This window comes from Mus musculus, chromosome 16 (assembly GCF_000001635.26).
Source record: "Mus musculus strain C57BL/6J chromosome 16, GRCm38.p6 C57BL/6J".
NCBI lineage: Eukaryota > Metazoa > Chordata > Mammalia > Rodentia > Muridae > Mus > Mus musculus.
In genome coordinates this window covers 10,749,075-10,764,788 of record NC_000082.6, presented here as the reverse complement: position 1 = coordinate 10,764,788, position 15,714 = coordinate 10,749,075, and positions in this window count along the sequence as shown.

Below are 15,714 nucleotides of genomic sequence, written 5' to 3'. Positions count from 1 at the left end.
CTCCCCCTCCCCCTCCTCCTCCTCCTCCTCCTCCTTTTCCTCCTCTTCCTTCCTCTTTTGGAGATAGGGTTCTCACCAGACTGTCCCCTGTATATTCAAGGGGGTGGTTCTGGACACCTGGCCCCTGCCTCTACAAGTGCTGGGATTATAGGAGTGCTGTATGTTTGGCTAGAAACCATCTTTTAAAAAGATGAAATAAATGTCAAGTGACTAAATAAGCAAAGTTCTTGACACGGTTCGGCAGGGCTCCATACACAGCAGCTGGGATTGTTCATTGCACAGCCATTCCTAAGTGGCAAGAAGCTCCTCCCAGACAGGGCCATGTAAGGTTGACTCTGAAAACATTAGAATAGAATAGAATAGAATAGAATAGAATAGAATAGAATAGAATAGAATAGAATAGAATAGAATAGAATAGAATAGAAAGGCTGGACCAATAGGCACAGAGATACCACATCTCAAACAGTTGTATGCAGGGACATGTATCCTAGAGAATGGGAACACAGCCTCTTCCAGGCCCTGGAGTGCCCTGATCCGGTGCCACAGCTAGAAAGGGGCCTCGTGGTACCCGCATCCTTGAGGGATCATCTGGGTGGGTCCTAGTGCCCTGGCACTCACTTGTTTCTCTCACCTCCTGTTTATTTGAGTGACTGGTGCCCATCTACCAGGGTGACTGTGGGATGCTAGATGGTAGGTAGGCAGAATATTGAGGGCTTCCTCTGTGGGAAGCCCAGGAATTGACCTGGCAGGGCAGAAAGGGTGTGAAGGAAGCCAGGCTGGACCTGCCTCATGGGTGGGGTTTGGTGAGTCCCTCCTAGCTACTGCCTCCAATTTATTCTGCAAGGCAGGTTTTTTCAGCCAAGATGGTTTGGTGCTGCCGGGAATCTCAGAAGAGACTGGAAGAAGGGTCACTGTACAGACCCCTGGGGAGGTAACCCCTATGTTACCAGAGAGGGGTCTTTGCTTCTGACTCTTACTCTCTAGAACCAGCTTTATCCTCTGGAAGGCAGTTGACAGGAAGGCCCCACTTAGACCCTCTGTCCCATTCATTATGTCTCAACCTCAGCCACACCCAGGAAAGTACAGCCAGATCTGGCCCAGGCGAGAGGGTTTCTCGGGAGATGGTGTGAGGATGTGGGGGTGGGGGGGTGGGGAGGAGGAATGGTGTGAGGATGTTGGGGGCAGGGGAGGGGAGGGATGGTGTGAGGATGCTGGGAGAGAGGAGGGAGAGAGGGAGGGGGAGGGATGGTGTGAGGGTGCTGGGAGAGGGGAGGGAGAGAGGGAAGGATGGTGTGAAGATGTTGGGGGAGAGGGGGAGGGATGGTGTGAGGATGCTGGGGGAGGGGAGGGGGAGGGATGGTGTGAGGATGCTGGGGGATGATGGAGTATGATACAGGGACAGAGGGAGATGGTGGTGAATGTTGGGGAAGGGATGCCAAGGCGATAAGGGGGAGGGATGGTCTTGCTGGCCCCCCTTAGGGAACTGTGCCTGAGCTCAGCCTTGTCTCCACCCAGTATATCTCTGGCCATGTGAAGTCAACATAGCAAGTTGTCAGTGAGAAAACTGCACCAGTGCCCATTCAGGGCCCCTGTGCACACAGCCTCAATTAGGACCGGTTGCTCTTACACGACTTTGGCTATAGAGTACTCTTCATTTTCCCTCTGTCCTCAAGCCCACCAGTCACAGTCTGGCCTCATCATGGCTTCTGCAGATGCTGACTCCAGATGGGGGCCTTAGAACTGTGACATAGGGTTCTAATCAGGGTCAGGTTGGCTGGACCTTTTATGTCTGTTTTGTAGGGGCACAATTGCCAGGACTATAGTCTCCCAGGGGTGCAGGCAAAGCTGGTTCCAGAAACCCATAGGAGATAGGAGAGCTCTGACAAAGCCTTGCAAGTATCTGCTGCTGCCCCAGAAAGTTCCCGTATGTGTGTGTGTGTGTGTGTGTGTGTGTGTGTGTGTGTGTGTGTGTGCATGTGTGGCTGAAGAAACTGGATCACCACTGAGTACTGACCACAGCTGGAAATACTCTCCATTTGCCACACTCCTCCCCACAGCTCCCCACTGCTCCCCACAGCTGCTCTCATCTCTTCCTAGAACAGCAGACATTTCTTCCCGACTTCCCCTGTGGCTGCACAACCACTGTCCACAGTGCAGCTTCTGGGAGCACTTTGGATGCGATGATTTTGGCTCCTCAAGCACCTAGGGTGATAAGTTAGCACCCTTCGAGACAGGTGCTAAGAAAGCACATGCCTGGACATCACCATCATGGCCGGGCACCTGTTTAATAGAGACAGACTGAAGGATGCAGGCCATGTTTAAGGGGTGGAGGGCAGAACCAGAGAGGGCAGGGGCCAAATTCCCAAGTTGGTAGGGGCCAGGCCTTGCTTGGCTCCAACTGACAGTTCCTCGAGGTGAAAGTGTGGCATGTGTCAAGGTCCTGGGGCCAGGGGCCAGCAGCACATCATCAAGGAGATGTGGGGAAGGCAGGCAGGCAGGCAGGCAGGCTGGGACACAGGGAAGAATACACGGAGGGGGAGCAATGTGGTCCCACACTGTCCAAGACAGGGCTGGGGTTGAAAAGACCAGGACCTGGAAGACCAGGTCAGAGGCTGCTCTAAGGATGGTCTGTGGACAGGAATGAAGTAATGTGACAGACTCAGGCCCCAAGAACTGAGCATGGAATGGGACACAGACATGTTCAAACTTCAGATGGACAATCAGGCCACAGGTTTGTGTGGGGACTCTTCATCCCAGAGGGCCATTGACCAGTACTAGTGGGCATCCTGAGGACTTGCACACAGATGGCTCCTTGTGTTCTTTGGAAGTTCTGGAGGGTGCAGAAAGATCTGTCTGGAAACTCAGATAGGGTCTACCCAAGGGGTGTGGGGAGGAAACTCAGATAGGGTCTACCCAAGGGGTGTGGGGAGGAAACTCAGATAGGGTCTACCCAAGGGGTGTGGGGAGGAAACTCAGATAGGGTCTACCCAAGGGGTGTGGGGAGGAAACTCAGATAGGGTCTACCCAAGGGGTGTGGGGAGGAAGACTCAAAGGTCCTGAAAGAATCTCAGTGTCAAGAAGGAACTGAGCTGAACTCCCTGGACTCCTGCTCCCAGTCCAGGGTTAGGATGCTCACATTCATGGAAGGTGCTGTCAGGGGAATGGCACTGAGGCTGGGACAGAGGATGTGGTGCCCTCCTTCACAGTCCTTCACAGCCCACATGCCCATTGGGACCACCCGTTTGCCCTCCTTCACAGTCCTTCACAGCCCACATGCGCATTGGGACCACCCGTTTGCCCCTTTAAGTACTAAGGGATCTGCTAAGGTCTTTCTGGGTCCTCATCTGGCATCTGGCAGGGCGTGACTTCACTGTCAAGGTCAGATGAGGTCACTTCCTCTGAGCAGATCTGCCATCTCCCTCAGGAGCCTGGTTCCCAGCAGGGCTGTCCCGGGCAGCAGCAGGATTACGAAGCCGGGATGTCCTGAGCAGCCTTCCCAGGCTCACAGAAGGAAGGGAATGAACCAACACTAGGAGGTTAGGAGTTGATGGCTCACCCCTGGAGCCCAGGGCTGCAGTCGCCTTCCACAGTGTGTTACAAGCTCTGGCCTCTGAAGGGGCCTCTAGGACACCCCAGTGTTCATCTCATCTGAGGGATGGGCTTAGGGGCCCCAGTGCTATCTGGGATGAAGGGGGCCGGTAAAGATTGGGCTTGGCCTCTATCAACATTTGTCTCCTGGCCAGGGTTTCCCCTTCATTCAACCAGCTTGCTATCCTGGGGCCCTACTCAGAGGATGCCTGGGCTAGCAGGTCAACTGAGTGACCTGTGTCTCTGAATTTCAACCTTTCATCTCCCAGCCCCTGCCCCACAAGGTCTTGCATCTTCTCGCCCCAAAGTCTCAATGAATCCTTTCCCTTTTCCTCCTGTCATGCTAGCCTTATCCCTTACTTTTCTCGTTTTTTAAAAAAGTGTGTGTGAGTGTGTGTGTGTGTATGTGTGTGTGTGTGTATGTGTGTGTGTGTATGTGTGTGCGTGTGTGTGTGTGTGTGTGTGTGTGTGTGTGTGTGTGTGTGTGTGAGTGACACTGGGAAGTGGGAAGTGTGGAGGTCACAGGACAACTTTGTGGAGTTGGTTCTGTCCTTCATCCTTACTCAGCCTCCAGGTGTGGACTCAAGTGGTCAGGCTGTGTGTCCAGCATCTTTACCTTCGGAGCCTCTGCTCAGGCCCCCTTTTGCCTTTTTTGAGACAGTCTCACTATGTAGGATAGTCTGGCTTTGGACTTGCTGTCCTCCTGCCTCAGCCTCCAGAACATGGACATTATTGGCATGAGCCGTCCTACCCAGCTGATGTCTTATCACACAGATGTGGCCCTCTGGCAGTGGCCTTCCTCTCCTTTGTAGACACGTGGTTCATCCTCAGACTCTATCTTGACTGCAAAGTTCCCAGCACAAAGCAGTCCTTAGGGAAAAATCCCTGAGAGACAACAGGGACCCTGGTGTTCCAGGTGTCCATGGAGTTTATACCCCATTTCCCTATGGTCTTCTCAAAGCTCCATGGTTCCCTACTGACAGCCACACTGAATCTCTGCCTTCCATTTTTGTCATTTCTTTGCCCTCCAGGACTGTCTGCAGCAGTCTCTAGCATGGTCTTAGCCTAGCTTCCCCTCTATCATCTTTGCCACACTGAGCTCTTTGCAACAGAAATCTGATCCAGTTAAGCTATACCCCTGGGTCCCACTGCCTGCATCCAAGCATCAGCCCAGGACAGGGTGTCTACTTTTGGATCTGCTTCCTGCAGCATCTCTTAAACGCCCTGTTCCAGGCGAGTAGCAGCCTCAACAATCCCAGATACTGTCTGGAAGCCTGACTTGGATCCTGACAGCTGTCCCTGCTGTTAACTGCATTTTCTGCCCATCCCCTCTCCCATCCATCAACCCTTCTGAAGGCTGTCTAATGGCATCTCAAGAGACACCTCCAGTGTTTGTTAAACAGTAGAATCCAACAGAGGCTCATTTAAATAAAAGGTACTGAACACATACTGAGGTGCTCACAGAATTCTCCAGGAGACCACATGATAAAGAAGACAAAAAAAGCACAGGTTCAGCACAGATCCAACCTGGTGATAGCCCTGGTAAAAGACTTCATAGCCCTCCCACAAGGTTTCCACCAGAATAAGCTCCCCATTCAAATTCCAGAGCTGTTGGCTCTGGAGGCTGAGCCTGGTCACATGCTACAAGTAGTTGCAAGGGAGGCTGAGAAAGTAGGTGTGATCTATTTAGGCTCCTCCTAAGGGGAGCAGTTTTTGCCTTCTCCTAAGCCCCATGAGGTACAGTTTCCTCTAAATGGTAAGGGAAGGTACCTATGAATGACCAAAGCTCCCCCTCCCCCAACTCACAGCTCTCTCTCTCTCTTAGAGCGATGGTTGTCCGGTCCTTGGCACATCCTTCTCTCTATTCACGGCTGATTCTTCACTGGCCCTGTGGGTTGAAGTCCTATGGGTGTACCATGTCCAGGGGTAATCCCCAAATTGCTACCCCCTTCATTGCTGCAGCTCTCCAAAGAGCCCCAGTCCAGTGGGAAAGATGAGCAACAAGGGGTGAAGACAGCCAGCGTGCTACATGGCATGACTGAGGGAGCCTAGAGAATATGGCTGGCCCAGGTAGCAGCATTTTCCTGGAGGTGACAATGGTGGGACTTTAAGAATGAGTGGGAGTCATAGAGACGATGATTGATACAACAGCTCAATTGAAGCTACAGGCAGGGGCATTCCAAGAAGTGTTGTGTCACAGGGGATAACCACGAGATAGATAGGAGTCAGGAGATGGAACCACACAGGGCCGAGGGCTCCTGCTGGTTTAGAGGACTTCAAGCTAGGGCTAATGCCAGGGCAGTACAGTAATAACTCCTTGGGACAGACAGCCGAGGAACAGCCACTGAGGCAGTGGTGACCCTAAGATTCAAAAGCCAGGAAGGCAAGCTTCTGGGGCATGTCCAGGCAAGAGGCAGGGAGGAGAGACCCGGGCAAGTCCCTGGCGCAGCCTGCAAACTCAGTTTCCTTCTTTGTAAATAGGAGGGTGTCGCAAGCCAGCAAGGCTACCCACTTTCTGCTCCCCTGCATCCATACCCGTGATGTTCTTTGTAGCTAGGGACACCATGGTGGATGGGCTTCCCACCTGTTCCCCGCAGAGTATGGTGACCCAGGTGTGGACTATGGGCCCTGCTTGGCGAGAGAGAAAGAGACTGGGGCATTTCCAGCACCTGCCTGGGTGAACCCCCAGGAACCAGGCGTATCAGGCCAGTGGACACCATCATTCCAGGAAGCCAGATCTCTGCTCATTTGCATAGCCACTTTAACAGGAAGAGGGATCTCATTGCCTCATCCACCAGGGCTGGGCTGCCACGTTGGCTAGGGGCTTAGTGGAGTAGTGAGGCAGGGACCCCAACTAAGCTCTCCACCCTTGACTCAGATTGGGGGACAGGTGGCCTAGGAGCCCTGCACTGTTCCCATGTCCATCTGGACCAGCCATACCCTAGGGAAGGAAAGGGATTGAAAATAGTGCCAGCTGGACCCCTTCACTGAGGTCAAAGTTTACTACATTGTTCCTGAGCAATCCTGGTTCCCAGAAGTGGTGGGAACACTTCCCACCTACAGGAAGTGTCCCTGCCTGCTACCTGGTCCCTGTCTGCCCTTCCCAGTCCCCTCCCCACTGGTCCTTTCCCGTAAGTCCAACTTCAAGAAGGAAGCATGTGCTCCCACATCTCTGAGCAGGTGTGAGGCAGGATGCAGCCATTTCAGGAGCAGAAAATCCTGAAGACTGGGATCTACCTTCTTCTGACCTCTCCTGGGCCCCAAGCTTGCTACTGATGCTTACCAGGAGGGCCTACAGGGCAGAGGCTTGAGAAATGGAGAAAGTGGCTTCAGGCTTAACATGGGCCTTTTTGTTTGTTTGTTTTCTGAGACAGGGTTGTGTAACCCTGGCTGTCCTGGAACTCTGTAGACCAGGCTGGCCTCCAACTCACAGAGACTGCCTGCCTTTGCCTCTCAAGTGCTGGAATTAAAGGCGTGCGCCACTACCACCTGTACATAGGCCTTCTTAATGGCAAGTTCTGTGACATTGGGTCATGTTAGGGGGAGGCCATACCCTCCCAATCCATGTAGACACAGCTGCATGGGGTTTGAATGCCAGCTCTGACAATGGCTATGTGTTCTGAGACCAGCTCCCTGAGCTCAACTTCTCTATATACAAGTAGGCATTGGGGTGGGGCAGTCCTCTTCCTCTAGGTCTGAAGAGTAGGTACCACAGGGAAGAGCCTGCCCAGTAGGAGGAAGAGGGCATCTGGACTCCTAAGCCCACCAGGAGATGGTAATGCCCTTCTGTAGGGGCCCTGGAGCAGGGCTGGGATCATTGATTAGCCCCTTGCAGAAGCCAGAGCAGGGGAGAAGCCAAATACTGTGTCCTTAGAAGGGCTGAGGTAGGACTACACCTGGCCTAGGAGGCTTCCTGGAAGAGGGGGTGTGTGAGCTGGTGAAGCAGGTTTGACACCTGGAGTGGAAGGAAGGAGTCTCTCAGGTGGCACAGCTCACAGGGTGGAGGTGAGTGAGCAGGGCCCCTGTCACACTGAGTTTCCAGACACCGGTCCTGGCATGGCCAGTCTCCATCACTCTAAGTCTTTAGACCCCTGTGTATGAAGACACTTCCTGTCCCAGGACATCATCCCAGACCTCACAGGACAGCTGTAGGCGTGGATGATGCCCTTTCCTTCCTCTGAGAGCTCTGCCCATATGTCCTGAGGGTCATGGTGACTGGCACTGGAATACATAACTGTTTTCTATTGTTTTGCTTTGAATTTGGGGACAGGATCATATTATGTAGCCCAGGCTGGCCTGGGATTGACCATATAATCTAGGCTAGCCTCAAACTTGCGACAACCACCCTGCCTCTGTTTCCTGAGTGCTGAAATTACATGCAGCTCTGAGCCACTACAACCAGCGGTTGTTTGTATCCTCACTCCGTAGCCCAGGCTGGCCTCAGACTCATGGCAATCTTACTGCCTTGACCTCCTCAGTGCTGAAGACACAGTCATGAGTAATTTTTGCCCATTTTCCATTGTTTTTGTTTTGTTTTTGGAGACAGTCTCTCTATGTAGTGCTGGCTGTCCTGAAACACACTCTGTAGCCCAGGCTGGCCCCTGGCTCACAGAGATCTGCCTGCTTCTGCCTCCAGAGTGCTGGATGTGCTGTCACCACCTGGCTCTATTATTTTTCTATGGAAAATAATTTCTCCCCTCTGGGAGCTGGGGATGGAATCCAGGGTCTGGCACGTGCTAGACAAGTGCTCTGCCACCGAGCGACACAGTGAGCTCTGTGGAAATCATTGAGAAATAAATGAACAGGGGGACTGTGGTTTTCACAAGCCCATGGCTGGCTCTCTCCTTTGAGTAACAGCTGCCCAATTTACACCCTTAAGAGCTGGAGAGGGGATGGGCCACGGTGTAGACAGCAGTCGTGAGCCTAAGTCCACAACCCCAGCAAACATTTCTTGAAGTAGCTGAGGTGTGCACAATCAAAAATGGGTCCTGGCTTTACTTCCTCGAGCTTTGAGACTCTTGACAAGCCACTGGGGCAAGGGGGGAGGAGGAGGGGGAGGGGGAGGGGGAGGGGGGCAGAGCAGTCCTTGCTTATGCTTTTTAATGGTACTCTCTGGTGCCCTGCATGTGAGGCCCTTGTTCAGCACAGAACCCCAGGGATATAAAGGGAACTCTGTATAGATGGATATGTGGTGTTGCATTTTGCTCCTTAAAACTGAAGAGCCTAGGCAGGGGCTTGAGGGTTTGTGCACACTGGCTGTGAGCTCTTCATGCAGGAGGGCCCTGTGTGGCCATGTGAGAGGCAGAAGGCAGGAGAGAACATCTCTAAACCTCCTGGATGGGATCTTCTCAAATGCCTAGAAACTCTGAGGGCTGCTGAGTCTTGTGTGTCAGGTGTAGGTTTATAGCACCCCAGAAAAGTCATGCTTTGACCCTTCCTTAGAGCTTAGTGCCATTCCTCACTGGGTCCCTTCATCAAGTGTAACTTACCATGGCTGTGCATACTACTCAGGTGACCGCTGTCTACACAGAGATGTCTAGGATGGATAGACTGATGGATGGAGGCCCAGCTGCCCACCCCCAAAGTTAGGTGAGAAAGGCCCTGCCTTGCCTTCAAACCCAGCAGTGACTTCCTCTAGCCTGTGCCACACATCCTTTCTCTAGCTCCCAATACTGTCTGTTCCTTCCTGTTGCCCTCTTCCTCAAAGATGCACCTCATCTCTGATCACATGCCCACCCGACACCATTGCTTCTAGACCAAGCACCTCTCAGCCCCCCCCCAACCCTCCAGACAGCACAGTCCAGTGCCCTCAACGTCTTCTGTAAAAGAGGGAGGGGCAGAGTCCACTGGACAGTATGAAACACAGTAGGGTTGTCCCCTGGGCCCACTCTACCCCTCTCTTTTTTAAGATGAGGTCTCATGTAGCCTAGGCTGTCATCAAACTCATAGCCAAGAATGACCTTGAACTTGTAAACTTCCTGCTTCCCACTTCTTTCCCCTCCCAGGTGTTGGGATTGCAGGCATGTGAGAGGACGGCCAGAGCTTCATGTACTCTAGGCCACATCTCTAGCCCCAGGAATGCTAGCATTGCAGGTGGAAACCGGGCACTCCCTGTCACCAGCAGGCAGATGGGCACTACCCATCTGTGGGATCTGAGGAAGTAAAGACACACCCTTGGCACAGGGCTCCATTGACACTGCACTGGATGAAGCCACCCTGCCCCCACCTCCAGGGCTACCCCCAGGGCCACAGTTTTTGAGGACCTTTCTGCTAACTCCATCTACAGCATCCCCACTTCCCAGGCCAGGCACCCCTGGGTCTTTCCTCTTACTCTCCTGCAAAATTCATTGTGGTCTTGCCTGTGAGGAGCCATGAGTGGCAAGGCCTGGGGATGGCCTGGAGGAAGGTGACTCAGAGGGTTCAGACAGGCCTGGTGGCACAGTACTAGCATGAGTCAGAGAGGCATCATGCCTGCACCCATGTGCCTAGGGTCAGCATCACCTGACCTCTGGCCTCCTTCTGAGCTGACTCAGCCCCTGGTTAGTGCTGGCAGCCTCCAGGCCCTGCATCTAGTTCATCCATTGATTCATTTCTGACCTGCCCATTCATCACTGCCTGGATCTATCACCGGTGCCTCATTCCTGTGACTCCTCAGTGGGTCCAGCCCTTCATTCATTACTAATCAGCTTGGTGGCTGTTTGCCTGGCATCCTCCAGGCTAGCTGCCTACTAGGAGCATTTCCCACTTGAGCCTCTTGGGGACTAGTGGAGGAGTTGGTAGTGCCCCATTATACAGAGGAGACACTGAGGCACTGCACAGGCAGTGTTTGAATCCTCTTCTGGTCCTGTTTCTAGAAAGCAGCATTGCTTCCCAGGAAGGCTGTGCTCTTACATGCCAGGTGGAGCCTAGGATAGCCGTACCCCCAGTGTGACTCATGAGGACAGGGACCTCAGCAAAACACCTGTGTCCCTCTGCTCAGTGTGAAAGGCAGCTTTCTCTCGAGGTTCAGGAGATTCCCCAAAGATCCCTACAGAAGGTCCTCCATCCACTATGGGAGTCAGTATCTTCAAACCTCAGGGAGTGTCTGGAGGTTGCAGCCCCTGGGTCCTCAGGCAGAACTATCTGGCTTCATTGTTCATTTCCCACCTCTGTGCATAGGCGATACTGGACTGCCTCCAGACTTAGCAGGAAACACATTCCTTCTTGGGATGCAAAATCTGTTGTGCCTACAACTGTCATTGTCACACTCTCAGGGAGCCAGGCTTCTCTTCTCTGGTGGTTCCCAAGCTAGCTTCCTCAGGGGGGAGACTCATGAAGCCAGTGAACCCACAGTTCCCACAGGTTTGAATGTGGCACAGTCCCTACTTACCCAGGTGGATGATTCTGTGAATGACACTCTATGGTGGCCTTAGCTTCATGCTGGATGCTTGGCCTGAGATCTGCCTAGTACCATGCTCCACTCCTGCACATTAGATGAGGTCTCTTTGGATGGAGGCAGCAGGTGTCTTTCCTGGAGCCCTCAATGTCCTGCCTGCATACTGTGCTGTCTGCATTCCTGTGGACCTTTTGGTCCAAGGCCCCAGTGGGCAGAAGGTCATGGCTTGAGGTAACTTCTAGTTCAATTCCCCCTGTGGTTCTCTCTCTCTCTCTCTCTCTCTCTCTCTCTCTCTCTCTCTCTCTCTCTCTCTCTGTGTGACAGCTCAGCAGGACACACCCATTATTTGCACAGGATGGGATTTGGTTCTGGGACCAAAGGTTCTGGTCCAAGGAAGCCCAAGTCGGAGTGTAGTTCAGGGAGGGACATGGCGCTTGTCCATGGTTCCACCCCCAGGACCACAGAACCCAAACAACAACATCCAAGGATGCCAAAGTCTTCTTTAAAATACAAAACCTACTTGGAAGCGACACATGCTCTCTGCAGGCTCTAATCACCTGGCTGGCTTAGATAGCCCAAACCCACCCAGCCATCAGGAACAGAGCAGCAACACAGGATTCAATGCAGGAAAGGGCTCGGTTCACTGCAGAGGTGGTCAGTCTTTCCTTTGACCATTTCTTTTTTGATTGGCAGTTGGTTAAGCCTATGATGGGGGAGTCCATGGGATCTAGGGATGACTGGACCTACTTTTCTTTGTAAGATAGGGTCTTAAGTAGCCAGGGTTGGCCTCCAGTTTACTATGTGGCTGAGAGTGGTCTCAAACTTCTGTCTCCTCCCAGGTGTGCACTTCCATTTCTGGTTTTATGTGGTGCCGGGAGTGGAACCTAGAGCTTCACGTATGCCAGACAGACCCTCTCCCCACTGAGCCACATCCCGTACTTAAATCAGCTTGATTACTGGAAGACACTTAGCAGTCTCATCTGGATGAGGTTTTGGATCTGGGAGAGCCCCACATTCTGTGTTTGTGACTTAGATTTCATTTGCACGCTCTGGGCAGGCAGGGACATAATGTGTAATACAGATGAGGAAACAGAGGCACAGAGAGGGCTGTGCTGTCCGAGAGTGACAGGAGGAGGCCTGTCAGGTGAAGTAGGGGCTTTGAGTCCAGGCTGGTCCAGCCTCCACCCCCAAATCCAGAAGCTGTGAGTGCAGGGTAGGGACTTTCAGAGCCCTGGCCAACCACGGCTTTCTGTTCTCAGAACTGAACATGTGGCTGGAGATCCCCCTGTGCCAGGAGGTCAGCATTCGCTGTTGCCCTTCCTTCTAGGAACAGGCTACAGAAATTATTTTGCTGAAGTGGGCACAGCACATCATAGTCCATATCCCAGGCAGAGTAAAGGAACTCACCCCTTGGTCACTGCCCGAGACTATGATTCCATCTGGGAGCCTTTGGGGAGCTGGAGAAGTTCAGATGAGGGCACTTAGAATCTAGGTTGTGGGAGAGAGAGCGTGAGTTCTGAGGTCAGGGAGGTGGGGCCTAGGGGTTACTCTGTCCTGAGCAGCTGTGGGCCTTAGGCAGGCTACTCTCCCTCTCCGGCCCTGGGCATTCCCTTCTACACACCGAGGCTGTCTGACAGTGGAGCCTGGTCTACAGGACACAGTGTGAGAGCGAGAGCAGATATAAGTGCAGTATCCCTATGGCCGTTCATTCCAGGGCTCTCAGCCGATGAGGGTTCTGCTCATGTCTGCCCCCCTCAACCTTTCTACCTCTGCCTGGTCCTAGCATGGCTGTTTCAGGCATGTACATCACATTATCAGTAGCTTAGGTCCAGGGGAAGGGTCCAGGAAGTCTGAGATAGCTGAAGAGTGGGCTGGCAGCTGAGAGACTATGATGCCAGGCCGAGAGGCAAGACTGGACATGCTTAGGCTTTTCAGTGCCGCTCCTGCTGGCCAGTAAGGCTGAGTGCTACTACTTAACCGCTATTACTTATTAATTTTTAATGGTTATTTTATTTACAATCTGTGTACATGTGTATATGTGTGGGCATGCACACATGAGTACAGATGTCCACGGTGGTTAGAGACCCTGGATCCCCTGGAGCTTATGTGAGCCGCCTGACATGGGGTCTGGAACTTGGACTCCAGTTCTCTGGAAGAGTGGTCCATACTTTAACTGCTGGGCATTGCTCCGATTTGTTTTTGAGACAGGGTCTCACTATATGTAGCCTGGGTTTGTCCTGGGAACTCCTGACAGACACCTGCCACCCTGCCCTGCATAATTAGTTTTTTTGAAACTCAAAGCTTTGAAAAGCCTAATCTGACTGCAGGTAAGGTCCTGAAACCCTGCTGCAACGGGACCCCCTTCTTGTGGTGTTTGGTGGCAACTCAGTGAAAACATCAGAAACTAAACAGAAAGCCAGTGTGAGACCTCACTCAGCTTTGTCATCCCAGCACCCAGGAGGCTGAGGCAGGAAGACTGCTATTAGTTTGAGACCAGAATGATCCACACAGTTTCCTTGGCTCAACAACCCACAAATAAATAGTCTGAATTTCAGCTTCAGGCTCCCCAGGAAGACTCAGAGGGTAGAGATAGATGGATGTTTGGACCCTATCATTAAAGGTGTCTAGCACCCCGCTGGGGACACTTTCTCTCTCAGGTGAGCAGGGATGAAAGGTGATCACAAAAGGTGCCTGTGGCTCTTGTCCCTGGTGGCTGAAGGTATCTCTGGTCCTGCTGTCATTTCTCTTCTTGGGAAACCAGGTGACTTTGGGAGGGTGGAGTGTGGCTTGGGGCAGTTCCTTCCTCTGAGAATCACTTCACCATGCCCAGCCTTCCAGACTGCCTGTCCTCAGAGCTGTAGAACATGTGAGGACCTGGACTAAAGACTGTTATTGCAGCTGCAGTAACACCCTGCCCATGGTGACAGTGCAAGGGACCAACTTGGCCAGGCCACAGGGATGTCTCTGAGGTTCAGGGCTTAGGGCTGTGCAGCCTCATTTGTCTGGGAGTCAGACCCAGACCCAAGACCTCAGGCAAGCCCAGGAACCTGTGTGTGAGCACAGAGTGGGTAAGAGGGCAAGTGTGCCACTCAGAGACGGACCATAACAACCCAAAGAGCACAAGGCTGAGGCCGAGGGAGCGCTCAGTAGAGGCTAGCATTCAGGAGGATGAGGTTGTGGCATAGAAATGCTGACAGCGGTGCTGAAGATGGCAGTGGAGGAGCTGACCAGAGGAAAGATGGAGGTGAAGATGGCATTGGAGAAGAGGATGGGGTGAGGGAGACGACAGTGGTGCATTGGCTACTTAGAGAAGGATGTCTTTGGCTCCCGCCCTCCTTGGCCTGCTTGCCCCTTCCTAGGCTTTACTTTCTCCGGCGCTCAGAACTGGCTTGCTGGGAGTTGCTGCATTTTTACAGTCTTCCTGGCTTCTCACATAGAACCTGGTGCAAAGCGGATGCAGAGAGGCCAGGCCTTTCCTCTGCCCCTCAGGAAGAGGGTCAGCATGTAGTCACCTGCTCTTGGTGACAAATGTCACTAAGGCCAAGGCACCACTGCAGTGGCTCTGCAGGCGTGTGGCTGCGGGTTGACTGAGGAAAGATCAGGTGTGCTAGGTAAGCAGCTTCAAGGAGAGATAAGGTGCTGCCCAGACTATACGCAGTTCCCAGGAAGCTGCTGGCTATCTATGGTGTGGTGGGTGGTGCTGCCGGAGTGTTGGGACTGTTGGCTGGGTGTAGCCTCCAGGCTCCATGAGCTCCCCTCCCCCCTCTTCCACTGTCCTGCTCTCACTCTGAGAGGACAGGCTCTGGGGCAGGAGCCCGGGGTAGCCTCACACGCAGACTCACTCACATGTGGTACTAGGGAGTGCAGGTGGCTGAGCTGGGCCCACTGCCAACGGAGCAATGATGGGAAGGCTTCGGCATGAAGGAAACACTGGTTAGCAGGAATCATTTGCACTTCTCAGGAACTGTGTGATCTGGGTTAAGTCACCCTCTGGTCGGGGCCTTAGTTGCTCCTCTCCTGTATAGAGGAGTGTACTGCTTCAGGCTTTTGTCACAGTATCGGAAAGGTTCAGGCTGCGTTAGGATGAAGTAGCAAAAGCTGAGAGTGATGGCACATGCCTTTGATCTTGGCTCCCAGGCAGCAGAGGCTGATGGGCTATGACTTAGAGGTCAGCCTGGTCTACATAGTGATTTCCCGGCCTGCAAGGGCTACATAGTGAGACCCTGTCTCAAAACAAAACAGAATCTGGCACCAACCTATGTTGCTGAGGCAGCCTCCCGGTATCTAATGGAGATACATTTGTCTGGTGGAGACCAGAAAGCAGGGCTGGGGGTGGTGAGCTCTCTCTGTCTCAGACCTGCAGCTGGGGTGGCTAGGGGCCACGGAGGGTAGAGAGGTGTTGAGGCTCTGCTTCACAGAGGAGGGGGTTGGGCTGAGCACTGGAGGGCTTGAACAGTATCTTATGTCTGGGAAGATTCTCAGCTGCACAAGTGCTTACCTCACAAGCACGAGGGCCCGAGCTCTATGCCAGAACCTGAGCTGAAAACACCAGGCACGCACGGTGGTATACACGTGTAATCCCAGGGATGGAAAGTGGCAACAGGAGGACCCTGGACCTTGTGACCTGACAGCCTAGCTTACTTGAGTCCCAGGCCGGCAAGATAAGTTCCTTATCTCAACAAATGATAGTGACTGAGGAATGGCAGCTACAGCTGGCCTCTCTTCCCTTCACACCTATGTACACACATAAA